This window comes from Lepisosteus platostomus, chromosome 6, assembly GCF_059453375.1.
Source record: "Lepisosteus platostomus isolate fLepPlt1 chromosome 6, fLepPlt1.hap1, whole genome shotgun sequence".
NCBI lineage: Eukaryota > Metazoa > Chordata > Actinopteri > Semionotiformes > Lepisosteidae > Lepisosteus > Lepisosteus platostomus.
This window is the reverse complement of record NC_142616.1, coordinates 32,975,504-32,999,074: the sequence shown is the minus strand read 5'-3', so window position 1 is coordinate 32,999,074 and position 23,571 is coordinate 32,975,504. Positions and strand designations below refer to the sequence as shown.

The following is a 23,571-nucleotide window of genomic DNA, read 5'->3' as shown; positions in this document are numbered from 1 at the left end:
TTGTTGCTCCTTTAATTTTCTTATGTGAATGAATGTTGTATGAATTTACTGTATCAAAATGAGTGTTGCAAAAAGCAAAGAAAAATTTAATGTGGAACTAAGATGAAAGATCAGATTTGAACTCAGAATAACTTAGGCACTATTTAGATATCACTGTAAATTCCTAGCTCCAAAATGAAAGATGACAATATATAATTTATCAAAAATCATATGAATTACTGTACAATACACTGCATTTCACATAACATCAGAATGTTTAAAGCACATATAGTTTTCAGTTAAACAGATGTATTTCTAATTAAAAAATAATACAACAATTTCAAGTTTCTTTGAATTCATTTAGATCTTTATTAACTTTATCCAATTACGGTATATTCTTCAAAATTAACCACCACTGTGACATTTAACAAGCATTCATTTTATGATGTTTGTGGATGGACTATAATCTTCTGTTTTTGTTTATTAAATGTATCTTTAATAAGTAATTTATTAATTGCTTACTGGTGGGACAATTTAGACAAGTCATTTTGAGTTAAAAAGCAATTACTAAAACACTTAAAGGAACATTGAAGGTTTTGGACTTTAAAGTGAGAAGTGCATTTTGAAATCCATTCTAACATAAATATTTTACTTATTTACTAAAATAAGAAAAAAAACACATGAATTCTCTGGATATATTTCTTGCCTGTGCAGATGAATAAGGTGGAAAGATCTAACCCAGAGTACTGTTTGTTCCTCAGTTGTCAAATATTTTTTGCCATGGACAAATGACAAAATTCTCAATAAGAGAGCTCATAGTTTTGAATCCTGCAACCCCTGCGTTAAGGTGAGAGCTACAGGTTGCATGAAATCAAGAAAGCTCATGATGTTACGTAAAATCAAATATCACTTCACTCCCTTCCATTTCCACAGTTTAAACAAGATATTTTGGATAGAAATTCACAGGCTTACCATGCGTGGAAGAGAGAAACCTTAATCCCTTGTCAATTGTAACTCACCTCCCCGATCCTCACATTTTTTCAGTATAATGAATGCCTTCAAACTATTTTAAAAATAAGACCTTACATGCAGTCTGGAGCACTGGAATGACATATCAGGAAAATCACCAATCAGCCATTGAGCTGAAAGGTAAACAGAGAATACAGAATGGTGTCAGCCTGCTGATCTTAAAACACTAGTAGGGAAGGCATGCCTGATGTCAATGTAATATACTGGCTTATGAAGTGTAAATAACAAGATGGTTAATGGCACTCTCATCGATGCTCAGTACTTTCATTGCTATTTTCCCATTCGCTCTCTGCTGGTTCAAATACCATTTAAATCACAAATCAGCAGGCACCATCCAGATGCACTGTCTTTAATACCTTTGCATTGCTTTATACTTTAATCTCATTGACCTTCAAAGCAGCAGGTACTAATGCGTAAGATACAGTACAACACACTCCTTCAGAAGACATCCTTTGAATACATTACTGTATGCATCGTAAGGGGGCAAAATCCCTCCAAATAGAGCCACTTTACTGGGGGCTTGATTGAATTAATATTTGTACTACTGGAGTGGGTTGATTTGCAGTGAGAAGAGGAGGCAGTTGGTATTCTAAGACATTTGATGAATGTTCTAGTTAATATTACCTATTTTGCCGTATGTTTTTTTTTTATGACTCAATGTATTTTTGACTTTGAATCAATGGTAAAAAAATCAGCCAAAAATCAAATACAATTTTTGTTTACACACCACATCCTCAGTTGCTGTGTAGCAATCGGGTTCTCCAGTTGTCATTTCAATAATTACGATTAGGTTTTTAATAGCAGTACAATAAATCTAGATTTCCTCTTTTAAATATATATACACGTTGACTATTCAAATATTTAAGGATAAATCATTACCAAGTTTAAGAAATTCTCATGAGTTTTGAAAACCACAGATAAATTGTTAGCTTTCAGTTGGTACAAATTGATGCTGAGTTAATACAGGAATTTGGGTTCTTTCTCTATAATGCAAATTGCTTGTCAAGTGTGAGTTTGTAATAGAAGCATTTTAATCCATGGGTAATGACATTAAAACAATAAAATATTTTCCATTGTAATCATAATTATGCAATAATTAATTTAACAAAAGTTCTGGATTTTTTTGAATTTATAGTATACTGTGTTTTTGTTGTCTTTCCTCAAAAAAATGTCCTTGGATTATGAAGCAGATACTAACAGTATCTTACATAGCATTTTATAGTCAACATACAGAATATAGAATGCAACACCACTGTAATTGTAAGCAAAATATTTTAAATCATTCTTTCTGCTATTTTTTAAATAACATTCCATTTTTATTGAAGTTAAACATTTAACATGACATAATGTAATATATTCAGAAGGACAATTATTATTAAAAGCATTAACTAAGGCTATATTTAATAATTATTATTGCAATTGTACAAAATACAGAATTGTTAGACACATTAAGACGCTACTTGTATATTAAAAATTGTTGAATATTGTAGTATGGTCAAATTTAGTTAAATAGAACACATTATTAATTTTTGGCAGATCAATGCAAAATCACAGGGTTATGGTATTAAAGACAATGGAAAGAGTAAAAAAAGTTAAGAAGAGGCATGGAACGAATAAGAAACATTTGGTTTGTAGTTCAGAGAGTTTGAAGCGTTGTTCTAAGAAGTTTCTTGTGATCCTTGTATCATTAAAACCGTTCTATTCAATTTCAGACAATGTGCTTTCCAATTGTAGTAAAAGTAAGGTCTGAGGGCTTCAACAGGCTTGAGAGGGCTCTTGTCTATTTAAAAGCAGTACCAATCCTTTTTTGTCCTCCCAAAGCTTTCAATAAAATACTAAAGCATGGTAATTTCAAGCACAAATTTGGAGGGAGTGAATCAAAAAAACTTCAAAGGTAGGAATTGGAAGCAAGCTAATAATGGAAATTCTGCTTTCTGTAGCTGAGCTGTAAAGAGTTAAATTGGTTAATCACAAATCAGGGCTAGAATGTCTCCTTTTGGACTTTTCCTTATTGGAAGGTTCTCACTTCATTTTTTTTAATACATTTGGGAGCTCCTCAATAAGAAGTAAAATATTTTGTCATGTGCTTTGGTTTCAGGAAAGTTTGGAAAACCTTTTCAAGGTTACACACTCAGTGAAACCTAAAAAACAAATTGTGAGCTAAAATGAAACATGGTCTACAACAGCAAAACAGAAATCCACAGTGAACACACCACTATATACATTTGAGAAGTTTTATAATTGCAGATAGTTACACTGTCTTAAAAAGTGCTCGAGCTTGATTCTATATATGAATGAGGCTCTAAATGTTTGCTAGTGAATACGTTTAGTTATTCAGCACTTAATGTATGCATCTAAGAGATATAGAGCAAAAAAAGTGATGTCTGAGACTTTTTAAAAATAATCTCTTAACAGAAACGTGTGTTTGTTGATGTTGCTTAAAAATATTATCCTCTTAACATGTATGAATTATCTGTAAACCAAAAACACAGGTGACATAATTCTAAGCACTATGTAAATGGTTGGATTACTTACAATATTGTTTTTTGTGATCATCTGATTTTGTCAAACTATCCCTTAATGTTGGAGTCTTTTCCCCATTTAGGAATAGTATAACTGTAGAAATCTAAATGGATCTGTCAAGCTGAATAGGTTACAGGTTTCATTACTCATGTTACTAGATGAGAATTCAATTTCTGCTCCCAATATATGATTCAGATTAGCTTCCATCCATTGACTAAATGGAGATATTCGATACTGTCTGCTTGTCAGAACTAGATGGTCTCTTTCAAACTTTGCTTTTTGATTTTGACTTTTTACAGCCAAAACTTGTCTTTGATTTTTTTTACTTCAGCCGGAACAGACTTTAGACTCTCACGTCAAATGACCTTGAAGTCTCTTTTGAACTTGTTCCCTTCCCAATTTGTCTGAGCTCAAGGTTGCTTTGAATTTGTGTTTTCCTTTAGTTGCATCACCAAACTCTGCCATAAAGACCACACTTGAAGAATAACATCTGTTTTTTTTTTTGCCAGGCCAGAGAGATTTTCTGCAGGAGGGAAGGGGGGGGGGGGGGGAGAAAAATTAGGCTGAAAAATCAAAGCTGATGGATAAAAATATAATTTTACCTCTTTCTAATCCTGGGCTTCCAGAAGTGACCTTTGATCCGAGAGCATGTGTGGTATGCTGAGCAGATTTGGTCTTACTTTCATTTCCTTGATCCTGTAAGGCAATAATGAAAACACTGCTATCAGTACCCCAGTTGGAAACATTCTTAGCCTTATTTTGAAGCAAGTGCAGTGGTGAAAGCAGATGCATGATGTATGGGGCTGAAAGAATAGCAAAGTGCAGCCAACCACAGTCAGGGAATGATGGCCCACAGCACAGCATGATAAAACATTACAGAACAGTCAAGAGTATTTGCAGTGCAATTTCATTATTCTAGCATGAAAAAAATAGGTTAGCCTACATATTTGCTGTATTAAATTATCGTTATCTTTTTTTATTTCATTTTATTACTTTTAGTATTTCTTTGGCTTAGTGAAAGATGGAACATGTAGCCAAGATTTAAAGAAAATCAGCCAAACCTGAAATACAGATATTGACTTATTTAAATCTTGGCAAGCAATGGAAAGAAAACAGGAACAATCAAAATGTTTTTTTTTGTTGAAATCAAGAGAATTATGAAAGTAATGTAATTTACAGAATGAGATTATAATTACTGCATCCTGAATGTGCAAAACATATGAAGTCAATAGAAGAAGAAAGGCTTGGCCAATTTGCCTCTCATTTTCTTTTAAAATTAAAGAACACTCATATTTTTTAAACCAAAAAAACCTTCATTTTGTTTTCCGTTCCTGGATTTTACTTTGCATTCCAGATGAACTAGTTAAAATTCCAATGACCATCATAACAAATTATCACATTAAGCAGCACAAACAGATGGACTAATATGGCAATTAACAGATTACCACATTTTGCTTAAAACACCTTGTAAATCCTATCAGTACATCATTAGTGCCTGAGTTATTGTTCTTTGTTTTTTTGTGGCATGTGATTGGAACAGTATGCAACTTTGGCTTACCCTTGTGTTTAAATCAGCCTGCAGCATGAGGGAACAGTATATTAATTCATTGTAAGTGAAAATAATTTACTTGCACCATTAATACCACTACATATTTCCTTCACTTTTATAAATATGTAAATCTCAAGGGACTCACATCTATACAGTATATAGAATTACTGATATATTTCTGGCTTCTTTTTTAATGTTTTATACAAGATCGTATCAAAACCCCAATAAGGTTCCTTACATCTAAACAGGATTTAGTACTAAATGGTCTAAAAGTTTGTTTCTTTCATTGTAACTGTGGTACATTTCTAGTTTTTCATAATCCATACAAACTAATAAGAAATATAGCAAATTATATCTTATCCATAATAAAGGCTGTGATGCATACAGTGCCTAATGTAATGCAGTTTTCATTACTTGTCTTTCATTTATTCATTTGTATTAAAGAAGAAACTGTGTATTTTGCATTTTTCTGAAAGGAATTCCAATATACAACCTGCTTTGACATTTATGGAACCTGAAGCCTCTTTTTTGCATTGAACAGGTATTGCACAGGTCAACTTGGGCAAGGGAATGGAAATGAGAAACAAGCCCAGCTTGATTTTTAGGGAGATTAGGAAGGAACCCTACAAATTGGGGAAAAAAAATGTGCATATGTTTTTGTATTATATTTGCCAACACTCTTTTTGAAGTACGTGTTGATATAAGAAAACATTCAGACAGTGGATTTTTAAAATCTCATACACCAGTGAAGAGAATCCTGTGCATGTGTGCTTATTTTATTGTTTACAAGCCTTTTCCATGACCAAAGCATTAAAACACAGTGAGCTGGCTTGTAGTAATTAGGAGGTTAAATGGCAGTCGGTGAAGGGAAAGTGGCCACACAGAAGGATACACCGGCTCTATAAGTCCTTTGGTAGTCAATCAAGGTCACTGGTCAGGGTACTTTTCAGGAAAAGTCAATTTCTCAAGTACCGAAAGCAGGTGGTGTGCCACTCTGCAACTATTTACTGAAACTAAATCAAGGAAGTTAAAAAAGCAAAGGTCATAACCCACAGGAAGAACTGAGGAAAGAATATCCCCTTGTCTGTGTTTTTAACCCCTTTCACCAGCCGCCTGTTTTCAATGTATATTGATAGAAAAGTTCAGGCAGTAAATTTCAGAGGGGAACGTGTCAAAAGCAGTCACTTCAGTCTTGAATATTAAACATTCAGTTAAAGCAATTAGAGGTGGTCAACAAGTGAAATTTCTATTTGTGATTTTGTGTTTTGTAAATTTTCTCTTTGATATGCATGAACCCTTTTATTAATTTGGTTCTATTAGTATCTTCATTGATATTTAATGGGAAGCAAACTTATTATCCAACCTTGTCCATTATTGACTTGAGAATTTGTAGTATTCTCTTTTTTTACTGTTGTACCACAACTAATCATGTACCCAATTTTTTTTAATTGAAATGAAAATCATAGTTTCAGAATTAGCTTGAATCCAATCTGATTTAAATATACTTTACACTGATGTATTCTGAGTAGTTGAATGATATATTTTGGGTTATTACTGGCTTCAGTGACCAAAACCATTATATATTTTCATAACACTGATTACTTAAAATATTTAAATAAAACATTGTGACCCTTTTATAATGAAATACCCTGATTGAAAAGGCAAAATGTAAAATGTGAAAGGATTTTTTGGAAGATGGGGGAAAAAAAAGGCTTCAGGTTTATCCGACAAAGAAATATGTAAAAAAGCAGCATAAAATGTGTTTTGGAGATAAAAAACACATACTTTTAAATAAAATCATTTTGTGGCTACATTGGCTGTGAACACTGCCTCCTATATGATACTAATTACCTGTATCTTAAAAAAGAGAGGAATTTGAGCAACAGGATTATTTGATTTCTTATACTCTTTCAGAGTCATTGCCTAATTTGTGCCGTGCACAGTTCTGGGGTCTATTGATCTATATAAGTGTACTTGTCTTCTTGACAAAACGGAAAAAAATATGAATGTTATGTGTATAATACGGATTTATAATGTATATAATTAATGTATAGCATTTAAAGCAAGGCAGGCTTGGTCATGGAAGAATGTTAGAATCCTAGACAATGCGTTCAAATGCTTATAAATTCATTTAGTTGTTTCATGACCTGCCGCTTTATGATCTTACAATAAAAATTAGTTCACATATTGAAGAGGTCCTCACATCCTCTCTCAATCCAATAACAAGAAAGCTCTCACCTCTTTGTGTTTGCTCATGTTATGAAATGTCGTAAAGCTACTTCTTAGCTACTTAATTTTGATAGACTCCCACTCAAAAGTGAACCCATTGAGAAGAGTTAAATCTCTTGGCTTAGGAGTCTGGAAAACACTAAAATGGGAAACAAAAAAAAAAAGATGATCATTGAACCCCCTCAGGTCAGATTCTGCAGGAGGTCGAGTGACAAGCCTGAAGTGTTTAGCCTCAAAAATAAACAAACAGGGGGAAGCACATAAACAATGGCCGCCGCACCTGCAGGAATGTCAGTTATGTTAAAACGTGTTTTATCCCTAGGCAAGCCACACTGGTTCACTTTTCACCACCACTGACCACGTTAACCAAGGCAGCTGCTGAGGCTGTCTGGCCTGGAGCAAGGTCACGGAACAGACCAAAGGAGACAGAGAAAGGATTGTTTTCGGTCTTGTAGCAAAAACATCGTCAGAGAACCTCTTTGAATCCCAGCTGCAGCTATGTCCTTTTAGCTGATGACTTGACCTGAAATTAACACTATAGAGGGCTGCTCTCCCAGTGATTAGTGGCCTTGCTGTTTAGTTTACTACCTTCATCCACATATCTACAGAACTCTGTACTTCTAGCACTCAGCCTTACAGGTTGTACGCTAGGAATAATTTTGGGGGAAAACATATTCTTGGTACAAATTAAACTTGATTATGTGGAGGATAAGTAAAGGAAATTGTATAACATCTTCTTAATGGTTCATTTGTAAAAAATGTTTCTCATAAAATAAAATGGGATTATTTGTACCTATTACTAATTATAGTCAAAGCATTGCAAACAAGTGATATCTCTGGGAAATTCACATTCACTCAAACTTCAAATTGCTTGCACACTAAGCTAACTTAAATCATAACATAAATCAGACTGTACCTGATATTCTTTCAGCTGACAAGCCAACTTTTTTACAGGGATTCATTTATAGCTAAAGCGACTGATATAAATGTATTCATGTCAAATAAAGATATTGTAGTCAATTAAGTGTGAACATATTCCTGAAGAGTCCCCGTAATAAGATTAATATGCAAATATGCATATTAAACTTTTAAAACCTTTTTTTTGTTTCGATGAGAACAATTTTTTGATTGCAGCTGTTTGAATGTTTTACCAAGTACATTCTGTGGCAAATTAATTTCTAACTGTATGTGAAACTCTCAATTTATGGCCAAAAGCAGTTTGTATTTTGGAATTGGAGATCAAATACTTTTTTGGAGAAGCTGTTTCCAAAAACAGGACATAAATGTATGAAAAAAGTAATGTTTTTGAAATAATTACCTTGCATAATACTGTTTGTGAAGAGTTTCTCTATTAATTTTGTATCAAGTAAGGTATATGCAAATATTGTCTGAATAAAAACTGAAACAGATTTCAAGCTGTTATAAATGCATGCCTAAATGTGTAGAATAACATCAATCAAGACACAGCAGAGCTTTTTTTTAGGTGTTTGAATAATTTCCAAATTGTTTGTTTTCCGAACAAGAAGTCCTCTTTCCCTTCACAGTGTTTAACATATGTCTTCATCAGATTGTGCTTTGTAACACAGTGACATTGTCTGTATGCATACAACAGTCTTTTACATATTCTTTTTTTAGTTAGGAAAAAATCCATGTCAATTTTATTTAGACTTGTATCAGTCCCAAAGTGACTACTTCCTTTTGTGTTTAACAAGATCTTTCCTTTTACTGTTCTTTTGAAATTGCCAAAGATTATAAGAAAAACAGACCCACTGTCACTCAAGAACTTTATTGCTCTTTGACAGCTTCACTGTTAAACTAATCAAAGGATACTTTTCTTTTTCTTTTCTGTTCACCACAAAGCCAAGAGAGCTGAAAAAATGCCCTGTACCTGAGACAAATTTTAGAATAGGAATCTCTGAAATTAAAAAGAAATGCCTCCCAGGCTAGTGGGCTTGGATTTTCACATCAAAGGAGAGTCTTTTTTCATTTTATCTACAAATAATTTGTTGGTGCCAGTACCATATTCATGCAGTGCTGGTCATTTCTTATTCACATCTTCAATAAAATGTAATGTCTAGAGCAGTTCATCTGAATTACATTATGCACCTTTTAGAAGAAATGTGTCAAGTACATCAATTTGACATGAAGAGTTACGAGCAGATGAACTGCATAGCGGTTTCTGATTATTATGTATCAAGCCAAATTCCTTTTCATGCTATAGCAGGAAAATATCTAAAAGTCAAATAATTAGTGAGTATATAGGTCAGATTGTATTGCGTACCAATGTTTTCCTCATTTTTATTAGGGAGGAAGGGATTCCTTTATGATACACAGTGTGCTAAAAAGATGAGACGCATATAAATTCTGTTATGTGCTCAAAATATCCTAAGCTGAAATGTAAAATGGGAAATTGAAAAAAAAAGAGAAATTAATCAATTGATTAATCGTATACCAACAAGGAAACCTGACAAAATACTGTAAGAAAGAGCCTGCCGCTCTTTAGATTATTGACATGCTTGTAGAAGTTGTCGGAGATGAACTTGGGTAAACAGCTGGAACTGAGCAATTACTTTTTTCAAAGGCAATAACATCTTTAGAATCTGTTCTGGGAACAACCACAAAAAGCTTCAATCATTAATCATTCATAGACAATCATTTTTTTTAACTTAGATTCTGAATTGTGTGAATTTTCCCTTAAAATTGACCTTTATGTGGTGAATCATGAGACATCGCAGTATGTCACTGAGCTCCTTATTTTATTCCTGCTATTGTCATTCTTGTTTTTTTCCATCATGACCCCACTGCATAGAGACATTGGGGAAGAATGACAGTTAGATGACAGTGACTGAATGAGCTATAGCATCCCAGAGCAATGCCATCTGCAGTATGGTAACAGGAATGCTGACCGAGGCTATGGGTCTCAAACCAATGAAAAATCTTAAACAGGAGTTTACCATTCAAACCAAGGAAATGGAAAAGCTCATTATGTGTGTCTTGTCTTCATCTAGTTGACAAGCAGAATGACCTGAATGACTTTGAGAGCAGGTCATGCCACAGCAATATTCAAATGGTTAACTTACCTGAAGGCACGGAAGTTACCTACAGAAAATCTTTTCTGGCTGGATCTTTTGTGTTTCCTAACTTCCTTTATGTCCTATTAAAATCAGCAGATCTCATTGCATCTATGCCTGCCTGGATCTAATAGGCCCTGAACCTTGCTGTTCAAACCTCTTTATTTTACCAATCAGTAGGCTAAACTACAAGCTACTGTACATGTCTGGAACACCTGGACAATAGAAATTTCTGGTCATTGTTTTTACAGAGTGTATTAAACTAAAGCTTTCTCTGTGGTCTGACTCCGGAAGGAATTGATACCTTTCTGATTTATCCTATGGAACTCAGCATTTTACAAGGTGGAAAAAAATCATTTTAGTCTTCCTCTCAAGCAGAGTCTTTTCTGTCCTGTCTGTCCTGCCATAGGTCCAGAATACCAATGAAGGAGGCTCTTCAGTTTTATCTAACTTACTTGGATGACACTGGTTAAAAATGGTGGTTAAAAATCTACCTCCCCACAGATACATGGTTTATGATATATCTATGAAACAGTCAGTGATCTTTAAGGGCTATAAGATGTCTAGAGTTGATGGCCTCTTAATACTTTAATATCTTTTTAAACAAAGTTTTAAAATTTAATATGGTGAACTAGCAGGATACAATACTTTTATTAAATTGCAGAAAATGTCCAAAATATTTTGCACAGCTAATCTAAAACTGTCATCTTTTAGTTTTCCATTGGATTCTTATTTGAAGGAGCACTGTTCCATCAGTTTTCCCCTGTTATTGCTTTGTATTGCTTATCGAGATCATGTGGTTAACAAAGGAATTGGAAGAAAGTAAAAAAATGTACAGCTAAATCTTTGGCTTCTTTGTCTGCTTCCAAAATGAGTAATTGTCAAACTTGGGTGCTTAATGGAAGTCTGAGGGTTTAACAAAAGAGCATACTAGAAATAAGCTGTTGTGCAATTTTTCATTAACCAGATACTTTTAACTATTTTGCACTCATCAGTAGATATGCTACAGCAAACAAGTAAAATGTAATGTTAAATGCCATATACTGTAGATGACCTTTAGAACAAGTATATCAGGAATAGTAATTGAATACTTTAAATAGTTTTATAAGATGAAAAGGAAATGGCAACATGTTCCAGGAGAAAGGAAGCCTACATTTACTTTTGAATTGTATCAGCAAAAGAAATTCTAGAAGATAGGCAATGTGGATTTAGAAAAGGTAGATCTTTTACATTTTTGAAAAAGCATGGAGAGCATTCAAGAAAAGCATACTGTATGGTTTGCCATAAAAGATGAATAAACTGAAGGGTACACACATCCGTGTTATTGAACACATTTGGATTAAGAATTGATTGGTTAATAAGAAAGAGATGAGGAGTGATTGTTAAAACTGGAGTGGAGTTAATAGTGTATTACAGGGATCAGTGCTGCGTTTCCTAATTTAAATCAATAATAACAATGTAATAAGAATGAAATGAAAGCAGCAAAAACTGTGAAAACAAAGAAAAACTCATCTTATACATAACATTTAATCTAGGTATTTGCAGAGTATTTTATGTAGCTGGAAAAAGCCTGAACTATAAATATAAGTTAGACACAGAGCCTGGAGAAGCTACCCATATGTGGAGGTGTCAGCCTGCCACTAGAGGCCAAGGAGGGCATCTATAATGTGTAAATAGATACACTGGGTGTAAAAGAGCTCTCATGGTCTTAGAGGTGATTGCGTCTTTTATGCAGGCAAGAGTTGATTCCTTTTACACTTTAACAGATTAAACTATGAAGAGACTTGATTCAAATACTCAACATTCTCAAGGTATGGATACAGTGGGCTTTTTAAGGAATAACAATGAAACATTGTTAGAACACATGCATTTAAGACTGATATCCAGACATGTTGTTGGGGCTCAAATTGAGTGTTGGATATCTAAGATACTTAGCAGCTAAATGGGGAACCTTACAAAATTTAGCAAGTACTTACCAAAGGAGCCAGGTGGACCCAACACCATCCCTTTGTTTGTTTTCTTAGGATCTCAGGATAGTTTTCTCGGGATAATCTAAGTCAGGAAAATGAGTATTAAAATGTATTGCTGAGAACAATTGCTGAAACTTGAAAAATGTAAAATTGCTACTTGAAATTAGATATTGTTCATTACTTTTTGTTAAAATCGTCTTGTGAAACATATGCAGTGTTCTTCAAAATACTTGAAGAATAGGGAAACTTACCCTTTTAATAACAGACTTTTGTCAACCTGCAAGGAATAAGGAATCCATTTGAATTTGTAGCTTTAAGCTGAGTCAGCTGTAAGATATTACTGAAGCTAATTCAGTATCCTTTCCCAAGTGCACTGTTCACCTCAGAATGTCTAATAACAAGCTTAGGTCATAAGCAGTGTGTGGGGAAAAAACAACACTGCACTTCCTTGTCATGTTTGTGTATGTAAAACTGAATATTGGCCATCTATGTTTAACTAGAGGTCATCAATATGTCCAGGGCCAGCAGCACATGATCCAAACAATTAAACATGATTCAATGAAGAATGAACATATTTAGAAATCAGCATCCTGCCATTCTTGAATGCAAATATGTGGCACACAGATGCCCTAGTCTGTGGTGTGGCTTTTCTCTAGAGAGAGCAAGCTGTTGCAGTGGAGGATAGAAACACAGGCCATGACACTGTTTTGTACCCCTTGCACATGAGAAACAAAGTGTAAGAAATAATAAAATGAAAGAGTCGATCCTGCGTATTCTGATCTCTCCATTTTCTTTCACAAGTGGGAGTCAGGGCCTGCCCAGAGTGCTTCAGAACCAGGCAGAGCTCTGGTTTGCAAACACCAAAATTGAAACTCACATTAAGTAATGGAAATAACAGTTCTGAAAAAAATGTATTCACAAACTATTGGTGTTATTTAGATGTTATTTTAATTATCGAGAAACAATTACTGCCAATACTGGGATCTAGGCTGCAGTCACAGTGATTTGATTATGTATCACATTAAGCCGTTCAATTGATACAATTCAAGCCATCTGGACAAAACAAGATTAATGAGAGCAACTCCCACTTTCCAAATGAGAAAATCCCAGTTATATTAAAAATAATAATGATACTAATAATGAGTACCAGGTCAGCAAAACAATCATCACTCAATGAATTATGCTATCAAGGTCTTTAGAGAGGATTCCTTCAGAACTGTGCTATTTAGACAAGACTATAAGTGAAACACAGGCCTTCTCTTGCACTTCTTCCTTCCCTTTGAAAACAACTGTTCATTTGAGTTTATTTAGTCAAAGGATAACAACACAAAAATGAGTTTAGAGTAGGCCACTTCAACTTCAGAATAGTTATTTCTCCAGGATGTTTTTACACAAGATCATTATGTCTATGAGATTGCAGGATAAGAAAAGGACATTATTTTTTGATAATCACAAATCATTTCTGTACAATCTGCAACCTCTTTAATAATAATAACAACCTTATTTTCTTAATCTATTTTCATTACAATTCCTAGTTAGAAATGGAAATAAAAACACGAAGTATAATACCACTTTCCAAGTTCCAAAGGAATCATAATGATGGCAAATTTTCCTGGACATCATGACAGAATGTTAAAGAAGGCGGCAATGTACTGTATGTGCTTACCAGGCTTGTTGCTGATTTTTACACAGCAGCTACACGAGAGAGCAGCTCGAGTGCTGGCCAAGGGACAGACAGAACCCCATCATCACTGCTCAAGGAGTCACTCTGTGTTCTGGACGTGGGAGCCACACACCAGCTCTGCCGTACTTGCTGAAGTACTCCGCCAGTTAAAAACCACCCTTGAGGACTCCAGAAGTAACTGGTAATTGACACAGCCTTGATTCAAACCAGTGGTATCCTTGTCAGGCACTTCTGTCGCTCATTGCGATGAAGGATATGGTAGGTGAGCCACTAATTTCTCAAACTCAGTAAAATAATCTTGTTGACTAGTTCTCCTATATTTGAGCATATACTAAAATGAAATGTTGAACAGTGTTTAGCCAAAGCACAATTTATTTATTCAAGTAGTCACAGCATAGTATAATAATAATAATAATAATAATAATAATAATTAATTGCTTACACGTATATAGCGCTTTTCTGGACACTCCACTCAAAGCGCTTTACAGGTAATGGGGACTCCCCTCCTCCACCACCAATGTGCAGCACCACCTGGATGATGCGACGGCAGCCATAGTGCGCCAGAACGCTCACCACACACCAGCTATCAGTGGGGAGGAGAGCAAAGTAATGAAGCCAATTTATTGATGGGGATTATTAGGAGGCCATGATTGGTAAGGGCCAATGGGAAATTTAGCCAGGATGCCGGGGTTACAACCCTACTCTTTTCGAGAAACACCCTGGGATTTTTAATGACCACAGAGAGTCAGGACCTCGGTTTTACGTCTCACCCAAAGGACGGCGCCTGTTTACAGTATAGTGTCCCCGTCACTATACTGGGGCATTAGGAACCACATGGACCACAGGGTGAGTGCCCCCTGCTGGCCCCACTAACACCTCTTCCAGCAGCAACCTTAGTTTTTCCCAGGAGGTGTCTCATCCAGGTACTGACCAGGCTAACACCTTCGTTGGGTTGCCAGTTGTGAGCTGCAGAGTGATATGGGAGCTGGCGTGCATCTTCATTATGCTTCCTGGTATCAGTCCCAATTAAAAAGTTACATTTGTTGATTATTATGTAATATACTATAGGTCTTAGTTCTGAGTTACCAGGAATGTTCTCATGGAAATTATATTGCCCCAGAAACATCAATCTGGTTACAAAGCCACAAAGTGTGTATTTTCTGTCTGACCTATTTTTACAGCAAAGCAAATAACTACTATTAACAGCACACAAAACTGATTTATTGCCACTGTTGTGCAACTGCTATAGATGTTCATTTTTTAACATGTAAAATTGTCATTATTTTGATACCTTGTCTTCTTCTTACATGCCATGATGCTTTTTTGCTATTTCATATCAGGAATAGGCATGTTATGAGAAATTGCTTTCACTCTTTATTTAAAGTTTTAGCCACTGTCTTCCTCTCCTGTCCACACTGTGTCTTGACACATCCACTAAAGACCAAGAAATGTATACTGTATTTCCTTTGTCTGCATTTAGACACCACTTGTCAGTATGCCTATCCCAGGCATAATTATTATGCTTTCACTCTGCCACTGATAAAAAAATGCTGCGTATCAAGTTTTCAGGGTGTCAATGCATATGTAATATGAATAAGAATCATTAGCTATATGCGTCAGATTGAAAATGACTTGCAAATGTATATGATTGTAATTGCCAAGGTCAGGCAAAAAGTTAATACAGTGATGAATCAAGATTCTAAGATACTCTTCATGCAGTGACTTTGTGAGCCATTAGACCAGAGGATGTGCATATATAAAGAGGTTTCATCTATGTCATTGGGAAGGGCTACGCTCAACTAAAATAACTCCTGTGAGGTGAGTTTTCTAAGGAGCGTGTGAGGGGTCAGGTGTCTGAGGTTAGAGTCTGCCAGGTCTTACTGAAGCTGTGGAGAACCCTTTGAGCAAGATTCAGCTGTAGCACAGCCAATCAGTCCTGGTACAGAAACACACACAGGTGGTGACCTTTTTTGCCTTAAAACATCTTGAAACCACTAACATTCAACGGAATGTGAAGAGAAGCAGACTGTACAAATCCAAACTAACACTTGCAAAAATACCAATCAATACCAGCATTTTTTTCTTTCTTTTCCTGACCTAAAAGGGTTTAGCATTTCAAAATACTTTTTATATATTTAACGATGTATGCATCCGTGTTGATAAAGGTTTCTGGAATGTTAGTTCAGTTTAATTTGTTTTTCAGAACGTTATTCCTCCAAAAGTATTGAAACTGTTTATTATAGAGCTTGGGAAATGAACAAGTCTGATTATTCCAACCAGCCTGGATGGAATTTTGTTTATGTAACTTTATTTAATTTGGCAATTGCTGTGGCTTTCTCAAAAACATTTCTTAGCACCTGCATGAACCTTATGTGTGTATTTAAAAGCAAAAACAAAAGCACAGATGAAAAATATTTTTCTTTCTCCCTGATGGGTTTTTCACAGTGTCATCTGTTTATTTTGACACGTAGGAATGACTACATATATTGTAAGGATGGGATGGATGGCACAGTGGTTTGTGAAATTTATGAAGGGGTAAAGGGTGCTGCATAAATATTGATTTTGGCCTTTTGTTCAAATGCTATCCTTTTCCCCAAGGAAATCATACTAACCAAACTAGCATCTAGCAATACAAACCACCAGCAAGGACTTCTTGTTTTTTTGCAGAGGATTGACTACGTTTCTGAAACAAAGTTTACTTTTAAATCGGACAGGGTATGTAGTAGCATAGCCTTCTAATTATGCAGAAGAGTGGCTAAATGAAGTGGCCAAGTCACTAAATAAATTTTTGTATTTAAAAATTTCTAGATATATTGATCTAATGGTTTATACATTTTCTCTCTCTGAATATTAAATATGACCACCAGAATTTCTACTAACTGCTTAAAAAGACCTATAAAAGACATTGAAGTAAAATAGTTATACAATGTCAATTTTATTTATTATATCAGTGATAAACTGCAAACAATTTGAAGTTGAAACATATACACCATCTATCCTTGAACCAGGTTACATATTTTTAAATTGAGGCATAATTAAATAATGATGCAGTTCAATTTAATTGACGTCTAGAGTTTGCACGTTACTATACTTGGAGACCCATAGAAGCCTGAATGTGTACTGCTGTTTAATTTATGATTTCATTCAAACTAATTTTGAATTGAATTCCAGGGGTTTACCTGTATGATAGACACTTTGACAGCAATGCATGTTCCATCAGTGCAGTTTTTTTTTATTGGTGTAGAGAAGAGACACAAAGCCTGATATTAGTAACAGTTTCTATAGGAGACTCGTAAATATTGCAAGGGATTGGGCTAAAGAGAGTAACCTAAACCTTCCACAGACAAATGAAGATTAATGAGTACATTTTAAAAAAGAGCCTCATTACAGAACAATTATTGTTACACTTGCTTTAGAAAGCTTTCAGCAAAATACATTTTAATACGTTTTTAAAGGTTTAAAGGTTTTCCTCCCTTTGCAAGCTCATGCAGATGTTGAAGTGTTTGCCTTTGGGAGAATCATATCCATCGTAGCTGACATGTTTACTTCTTCTTCCTGTTCTTTGTCATTCTTTTATCAATTAAGTATATTTTCAGAACAGTAAGACAATATGGAACCCTTCCTTCATTGTACCAGCCATCTGCTTTCATAGTTGTGGCTGTGGTCATAAGTAATTACAAAACTTTAGACTTGAGAATAATTAGAAAAACAGTCATTACAAAAGGGGACACTTTATTCTAAATAGAAAAAGCTCTGTATTATACAGTATTTTGTCTTAGTTTCCCTGACCACTCTAACAATTTTATAATACTTTTTTCTTTCTTTTTATTTTTTGTGGAACTTATGAAAAACCCTTAAAAATAAATTCAGAATATACTCATTTTTTCCTAAAATGTCACACTTTTTTCCTTCAAGGTTTAATTTTCTATGTATTTCGTGAATCTTCAGTCGTAAATGTCACTGAGAAATGCACCATATGGGATTTACAAAGAGCAATAGAAATAACAAGTGGCCTGCAAACGTATTGCACTTTCCACAAAATACAGTGTTTCATACTCACACAAAAGTGTGTGCTGTTCTCCTAAATGTACCCTAGTCACTATCATACAGTTCTAAATATAACTGACAGTGGCTCTCCTTTTCAAAACATCACCTATGTGCCAGGCTTCTCATTTTACAGGCATTTTGTTAACTGGAGTTGTGAAATCAAATTAATGAACCCTACATGTTAAGAAAAACAAGACATAGGCAAGGCACTCATTTTTGCAGGGTATCCCCACCCAGAAGTAGTCAACAAGTCACAGTGCTAGCCTTGTGTAAAGCTGAGTGATTATTCCCAAAGAATACTCAAGCATAATGCTATGGAGGATTCAGACACCAGACGGCGAAAATAGACACAGTGTGTGAAAGCAAAAGGACCCCCTGAGTGTGAAACAAGCTGAATTTAGATGTGTAAATCTGACAGCATGCAGTCTCGTGGCTTTTAAAATGTTATTATTAGATTAGACTATTAGACTGCTTGTAAAAAATATTTCCCTTTTCTTTTAACAGTTTATATTTGTTGTCATTGTTTTATTGTTATTCAATTCTACACATTAGATAACAGTTAATGAATAAAACATTAGAATAATTAAAAATCTATCAAGATTTTGCAAATCAGCATGTTAAAAAAATATTTTATGTTTATCGGCTGTTTTTAGATATTGTACTTTACAAGAACAAGTGACAGTTTTTCTGCTTAATATATACCTAGAAATGTTCTTGAATCATTTTTACAACATTTAAAGTATGTGAATGTTTTTGTGCATTTTATTTTTTCCTAAAACATTTACAAAGGGCACTATAAACCTTCACCTATCTCTAGCTTTCTAAGTGGTCTTGGAGCCTGTGTGTGATCTGAGGGATGGAACTTATAAATACTTAAAATACTCCAAGATTTGTTCAGGCCTTGTACCACTCTTTAGAATTCCATTTTAAATACAATCATAATCACATCAGTCTAAAGATTTCAGAACAAATGGTAAATTTGAAATAACACAGAATAAAACCAAAACCCTGTGATTTAGTATGAAGTTGTTATAGTTTTTCATAGACACACAAAGCAACTAAAGGAAAATAAAAAAAATAAGATAAAAATAATCCACTTTAATCTTTTTGATCCATGTAATGATATATAAAACTGCATCCTCATTGTTGATGTGCTAAAAGCCTGAATGTTTTTTAAAATTGGAATGAAAGTGCTCATGTCACTAGCAATTTATGACTTACTGTGTTGTTACAGTTAAACTCTGAAAGTCAATAGCTTCCATTCTGAAAAAAAAACCTATTAATGTAAATATTTTAGGAATATTGCACAGAAATTTTGGAGGGCAAGAATACTGTATGCTATTCTTCTACAATATGCTTGTGATTTTCCATCTGTCCACTTTCTAACTGCTTCATCCAGTTCACAGTCATGCAGGAGCTGGAGCCTATCTGGGCAAAGGCAGGATACACACTGGACAGGATGTCAGTTCATCACAGGGCACACACAGACACGGGTACGTGCACCCTCACACCTAGTCTTTGGACTGTGGAAGGAAACCGGAGCACCCAGAGGAAACCAACACAAACACGGGGAAACACACAGCCTCCACACAGATAGCACCCCAGGTCCAGAATTAAACCCAGTTCCCCAGTGCTTTGAGGTAGCAATGCTAATCACTGCTCCACCCCTTGTGTTTTTATCATAGACTATACAGCAGAATAACTTTGTCAATCATTTTATTTGTAATTCATCTGAACACCAGGAGCTTCGTTGTCTTGATTTGATCTATTGTGCTTTTCTAGCTTTTGGCTTCTGTTTTTTCAACACGTTTTAGCTCATTATAGGTGACAGAATTAGAAACGCTCCCTTGTTGTATGATTGTAAATGCACAGTTTAAGAGAATACAAAAGAATTTGCAAACCTATTTTTAACCAAATGCCATTGACATTTCATTTTGTAAAACATCACTTCCAAAGGGAATATTTGACAGCATCACCTGCAAGTGGGGGAAACGCTTCTCACCATTCATAAGGCAAAACAATTGACAAAAATTGACTGCTAAATCCACACCTTCAAACCCTGCAGAGTATTTCGAAACAAAAGATAGTGTTTAGAGACAGTTCAACAAAATCTAATCAAACAACATGTTTAATTTAAGAGATCAATGAGCCACAGTTAAAAAGAGTCAATTTAAAACAACTGTCTCAGACTCAGCAGTCAGATAAATAATTAAATTAATTGTTTTCTAAATTAGACATATATACTGTAGGATTCTGTTTAAGGTCTTTTACAGTTGATTATACAATACAATCACAACATTAAAGGTTACCTATAACCAATCTCGGAGTCAGCTTAGAAGTATTACAACTATGTAAGTAATAGGGTTAAAAAAACAGTTATCTAGTCCTAAACCTATGTTTGGGATACAAATACCCTTCAGAAGTAGTTAGTTTCTTTGACTATCCATGTCTAGTTATCCCAGTTGCAACAAAATAAACATCGGCATTTGCATTGTGTTTGTATATCAGGAACTAATTGTAAATGCATGTGGAACTAAGTGTGAGATGGTGGAGGGGAGTCCCCATTACCTGTAAAGCACTTTGAGTGAAGTGTACAGAAAAGCACTATACAAGTGTAAGGAGTTATTAAATATTGTGGATGCACAACTGTTAAACGCTTAAATCTTCAAAATAGAAATTAAAATATAGCAGTGTAATTTCACTACTGTTTCTAAATGTACAGTTTATGTAAACAAGTAAACATTTGGTTTATTGTTTGTTTTTATCAACATTGAATATTAATCATCTTTGTAAATTATTGTGTATTTCTTCCTTTTGGGTGAGTAAAAGTTTATTTTATCAATTTCCAGTTGTGATAATCCATACACTTCGGTAAAATGCAAAATCGTGAGGTCAGTGTAGCAGAAGAAAAGCCATCTTCCAGATAGCTACTGTACATACTATGCTACTTGTCTTTATGTATGATGGATTGTGTTGCTAAGAAAAAAGTGTACAGGAAAGTTTATTTTTCTCTAATAGACTTTAACAGAACACCTGAAAAGAAGATGGCCTTATCTTAGTCTTCGTATCTTGTCCTTTACTGGTTTATCTTTCTGTCCTCACAGTAACTGCAATCTGGCACTACAAAACAAGATCACTCCACCCCTTTCAACAAGTCTATGATAACAACACCCAAGAATTGAATGTACTGTACTGAAAAGGTTTATTGGATGTTTAGTCATAGTAAATTTGGCTCAACCTTCTTCTCTTGCCAAAAGCCTGCCCCCTGGCTGTAGGACAAGGATGCTGGGACTCTCGTGCAGAGTGAGATGTGAAGAAAGCAGTCGTTACAGAGGTGGAGATGGAGTGGAGGAGGGATGCAAAAGAGAAATGTGAAGGACAAAGGGCTTAAGTATAATTTTTATAGTTTTTTTCTAATTTAGGAAATGATATCAGAAATTATTACAATTTATCACAAAAGAAGCACACTGAACTTGGCCCTGGTCATCCCTCCCATGCTTTCATTGTAAAATCCATTAATAATATGTTTGCATTTTTGGCAAGAGACAAAGGAACACTCAAAGTACTATACATTCTTTTTAAAAAGAATATTCAAAAACTGACTTAGTAGTCAGCTAAAATGAGTAGGATAAATGTGTAAGGGTAAAAATAAAGAAAATAATTTGGATGTTATTTCTCTCTGTGGACATTTCTTCACTTTGCCAAGAAGGGAGGTGATGGAGTTTGGTCTTTGTTTCCCTCCAACTTATTCTACTACAGCAATAGCAAACACCTTTGCTACTGATTAATAATACTCCAATTTTCTTACGTTTAGAAGCTTGAGCCAGATTCCAGAAGAGCCAGGGGCCTCCCTTCAGGTCAGACCAGCTAAGCAGATAGGTTCTGGCTCTTCTGCATTTCCAAACTGGGTAGCAACATGAATGATGCAAGCAGAAGAATACCAGACACAGCACAGAAACAATCCCAATCTCTGCAAATAAAAACACAGTCCTTCTTTTAGCATTCCTATTCGAAACGCCAACTGGATGGGCAATCCCAATTGGCATGTTTTCGAAGGATTACTACCGAGAACCCTCACCTCCATTCTTCAAATACATTTTTTGCTTTTTCAGACATGTATCATAACATGTTAGTGTTTGAGCAGTCTCTTTGTACATATGTCATATATTCAGGTATCCATTATATGAAGACAATAATTGTTAGCATCATTTTTATAAAGCACCTTAAATACAAATTAACTTCAGCTGTACAAATCAGGAACAGAGGTACTGGTTATCAGAATTATAGATACCATTTTCATTTCAGTGTCATTGTACAATATTAAACATTACCCTTAGTGCCCTTATTTAAATTACCTGAATATTTGAATGACCATTTTTCTTCTATTAAGCATCACCATCCTTGCTCCATAAATCAATTTTTACCTTCCGTAGTTGATGGATGCCATGTAGAAAGTGGTTAACTTTGCTTTTTTGTTTTTTCTGTTCATGATGCATGACCAATATTATTTTATTGTTGTTGTTAATGTTATTTTTCTCAAAGCGATGTCACTGGCATCACTCGCTGTTTCTCTCATTCCTGTACAGTCACATATGAATTACTCACTCATGTCTGGTGCTGATGCACTTTCAGTTTATGGGGCTTGCATGATAAATATAAACATGAATTCTGAAAGTGCTAACGTCTTAAGATAACTTCCTTGACTATTCTAAGACTTTGAAACCATACCGTTCCAATATTGAAAAAGAATAGTCAGAATTTTAAGTAGCTACAAATTTATTATATGCAGATCAGTAATGATTATGCCAAATAAAATTCCAGTTCTGACTTTAGAGAAAATGGCACCATGAGCAAACCTTTGCTTTGTCACAAATGCCTAGCCCATACGGAGCACTGACTTGTGGCAACACTACCTAATATGTTTTGTGAAAAAATACTTGCTTCAAAAGATTATTTCAGAAAGGGAGCTTATTTACCATTTCTCTTAAACAGCCCTTGCAATTGATACACAAAACCAAATTAGCTGAGATAAGATAACCTTTACCCAAGACGTTTATTTACTGAACACCCTCTTGGCCAAGGCCTTGCAGACCTAACCTTGGTGCCCACCCATAGGGGTCAGCCTTGTCAAATGCAAACTTATTTGTAACACTGTTATTTGTTTGTAGGCACTGAATTCTTCATTTTAGCCCATGTATGACTTGCATACACCACCTCAAAATTAATCACTTTTTCAACAACAGCCCAACACCTACTTCTTTCAGGAAATGGCTGGATGAGATCCTTGGACCAATTAAGTACTAACTACTGGACAGGCTACATGGGTCAGATAGCCTCTTCACGTTTGTAACTTATTTGTTCTTTGTACATATATATATATATTGCATGCCTTTAAAATCTGTTCTGAAAGTTGAAAGTGATTTTTCCGGGGACTGCTGTGAGCGTGTTTAAAGATCACCATTGAATTCAATAGATTTTAACTAAATTGGA

General features: G+C 34.8%; 1 long non-coding RNA gene across 1 annotated transcript in view; it reads right to left on the bottom strand.

The window, feature by feature from the left end:
* Positions 1-360: 360 nt before the first annotated feature.
* Positions 361-23,571, bottom strand: part of LOC148661558 (uncharacterized) — a 67,860-nt gene continuing 44,649 nt past the window's right edge. Inside the window, exons 2-4 of the long non-coding RNA XR_015939562.1 lie at positions 12,357-12,432; positions 4,134-4,227; positions 361-1,121 (exon numbers count right to left, since the gene is read on the bottom strand). This is a non-coding gene — a long non-coding RNA (uncharacterized LOC148661558). The remainder of the gene's footprint in view (positions 1,122-4,133; positions 4,228-12,356; positions 12,433-23,571) is intronic.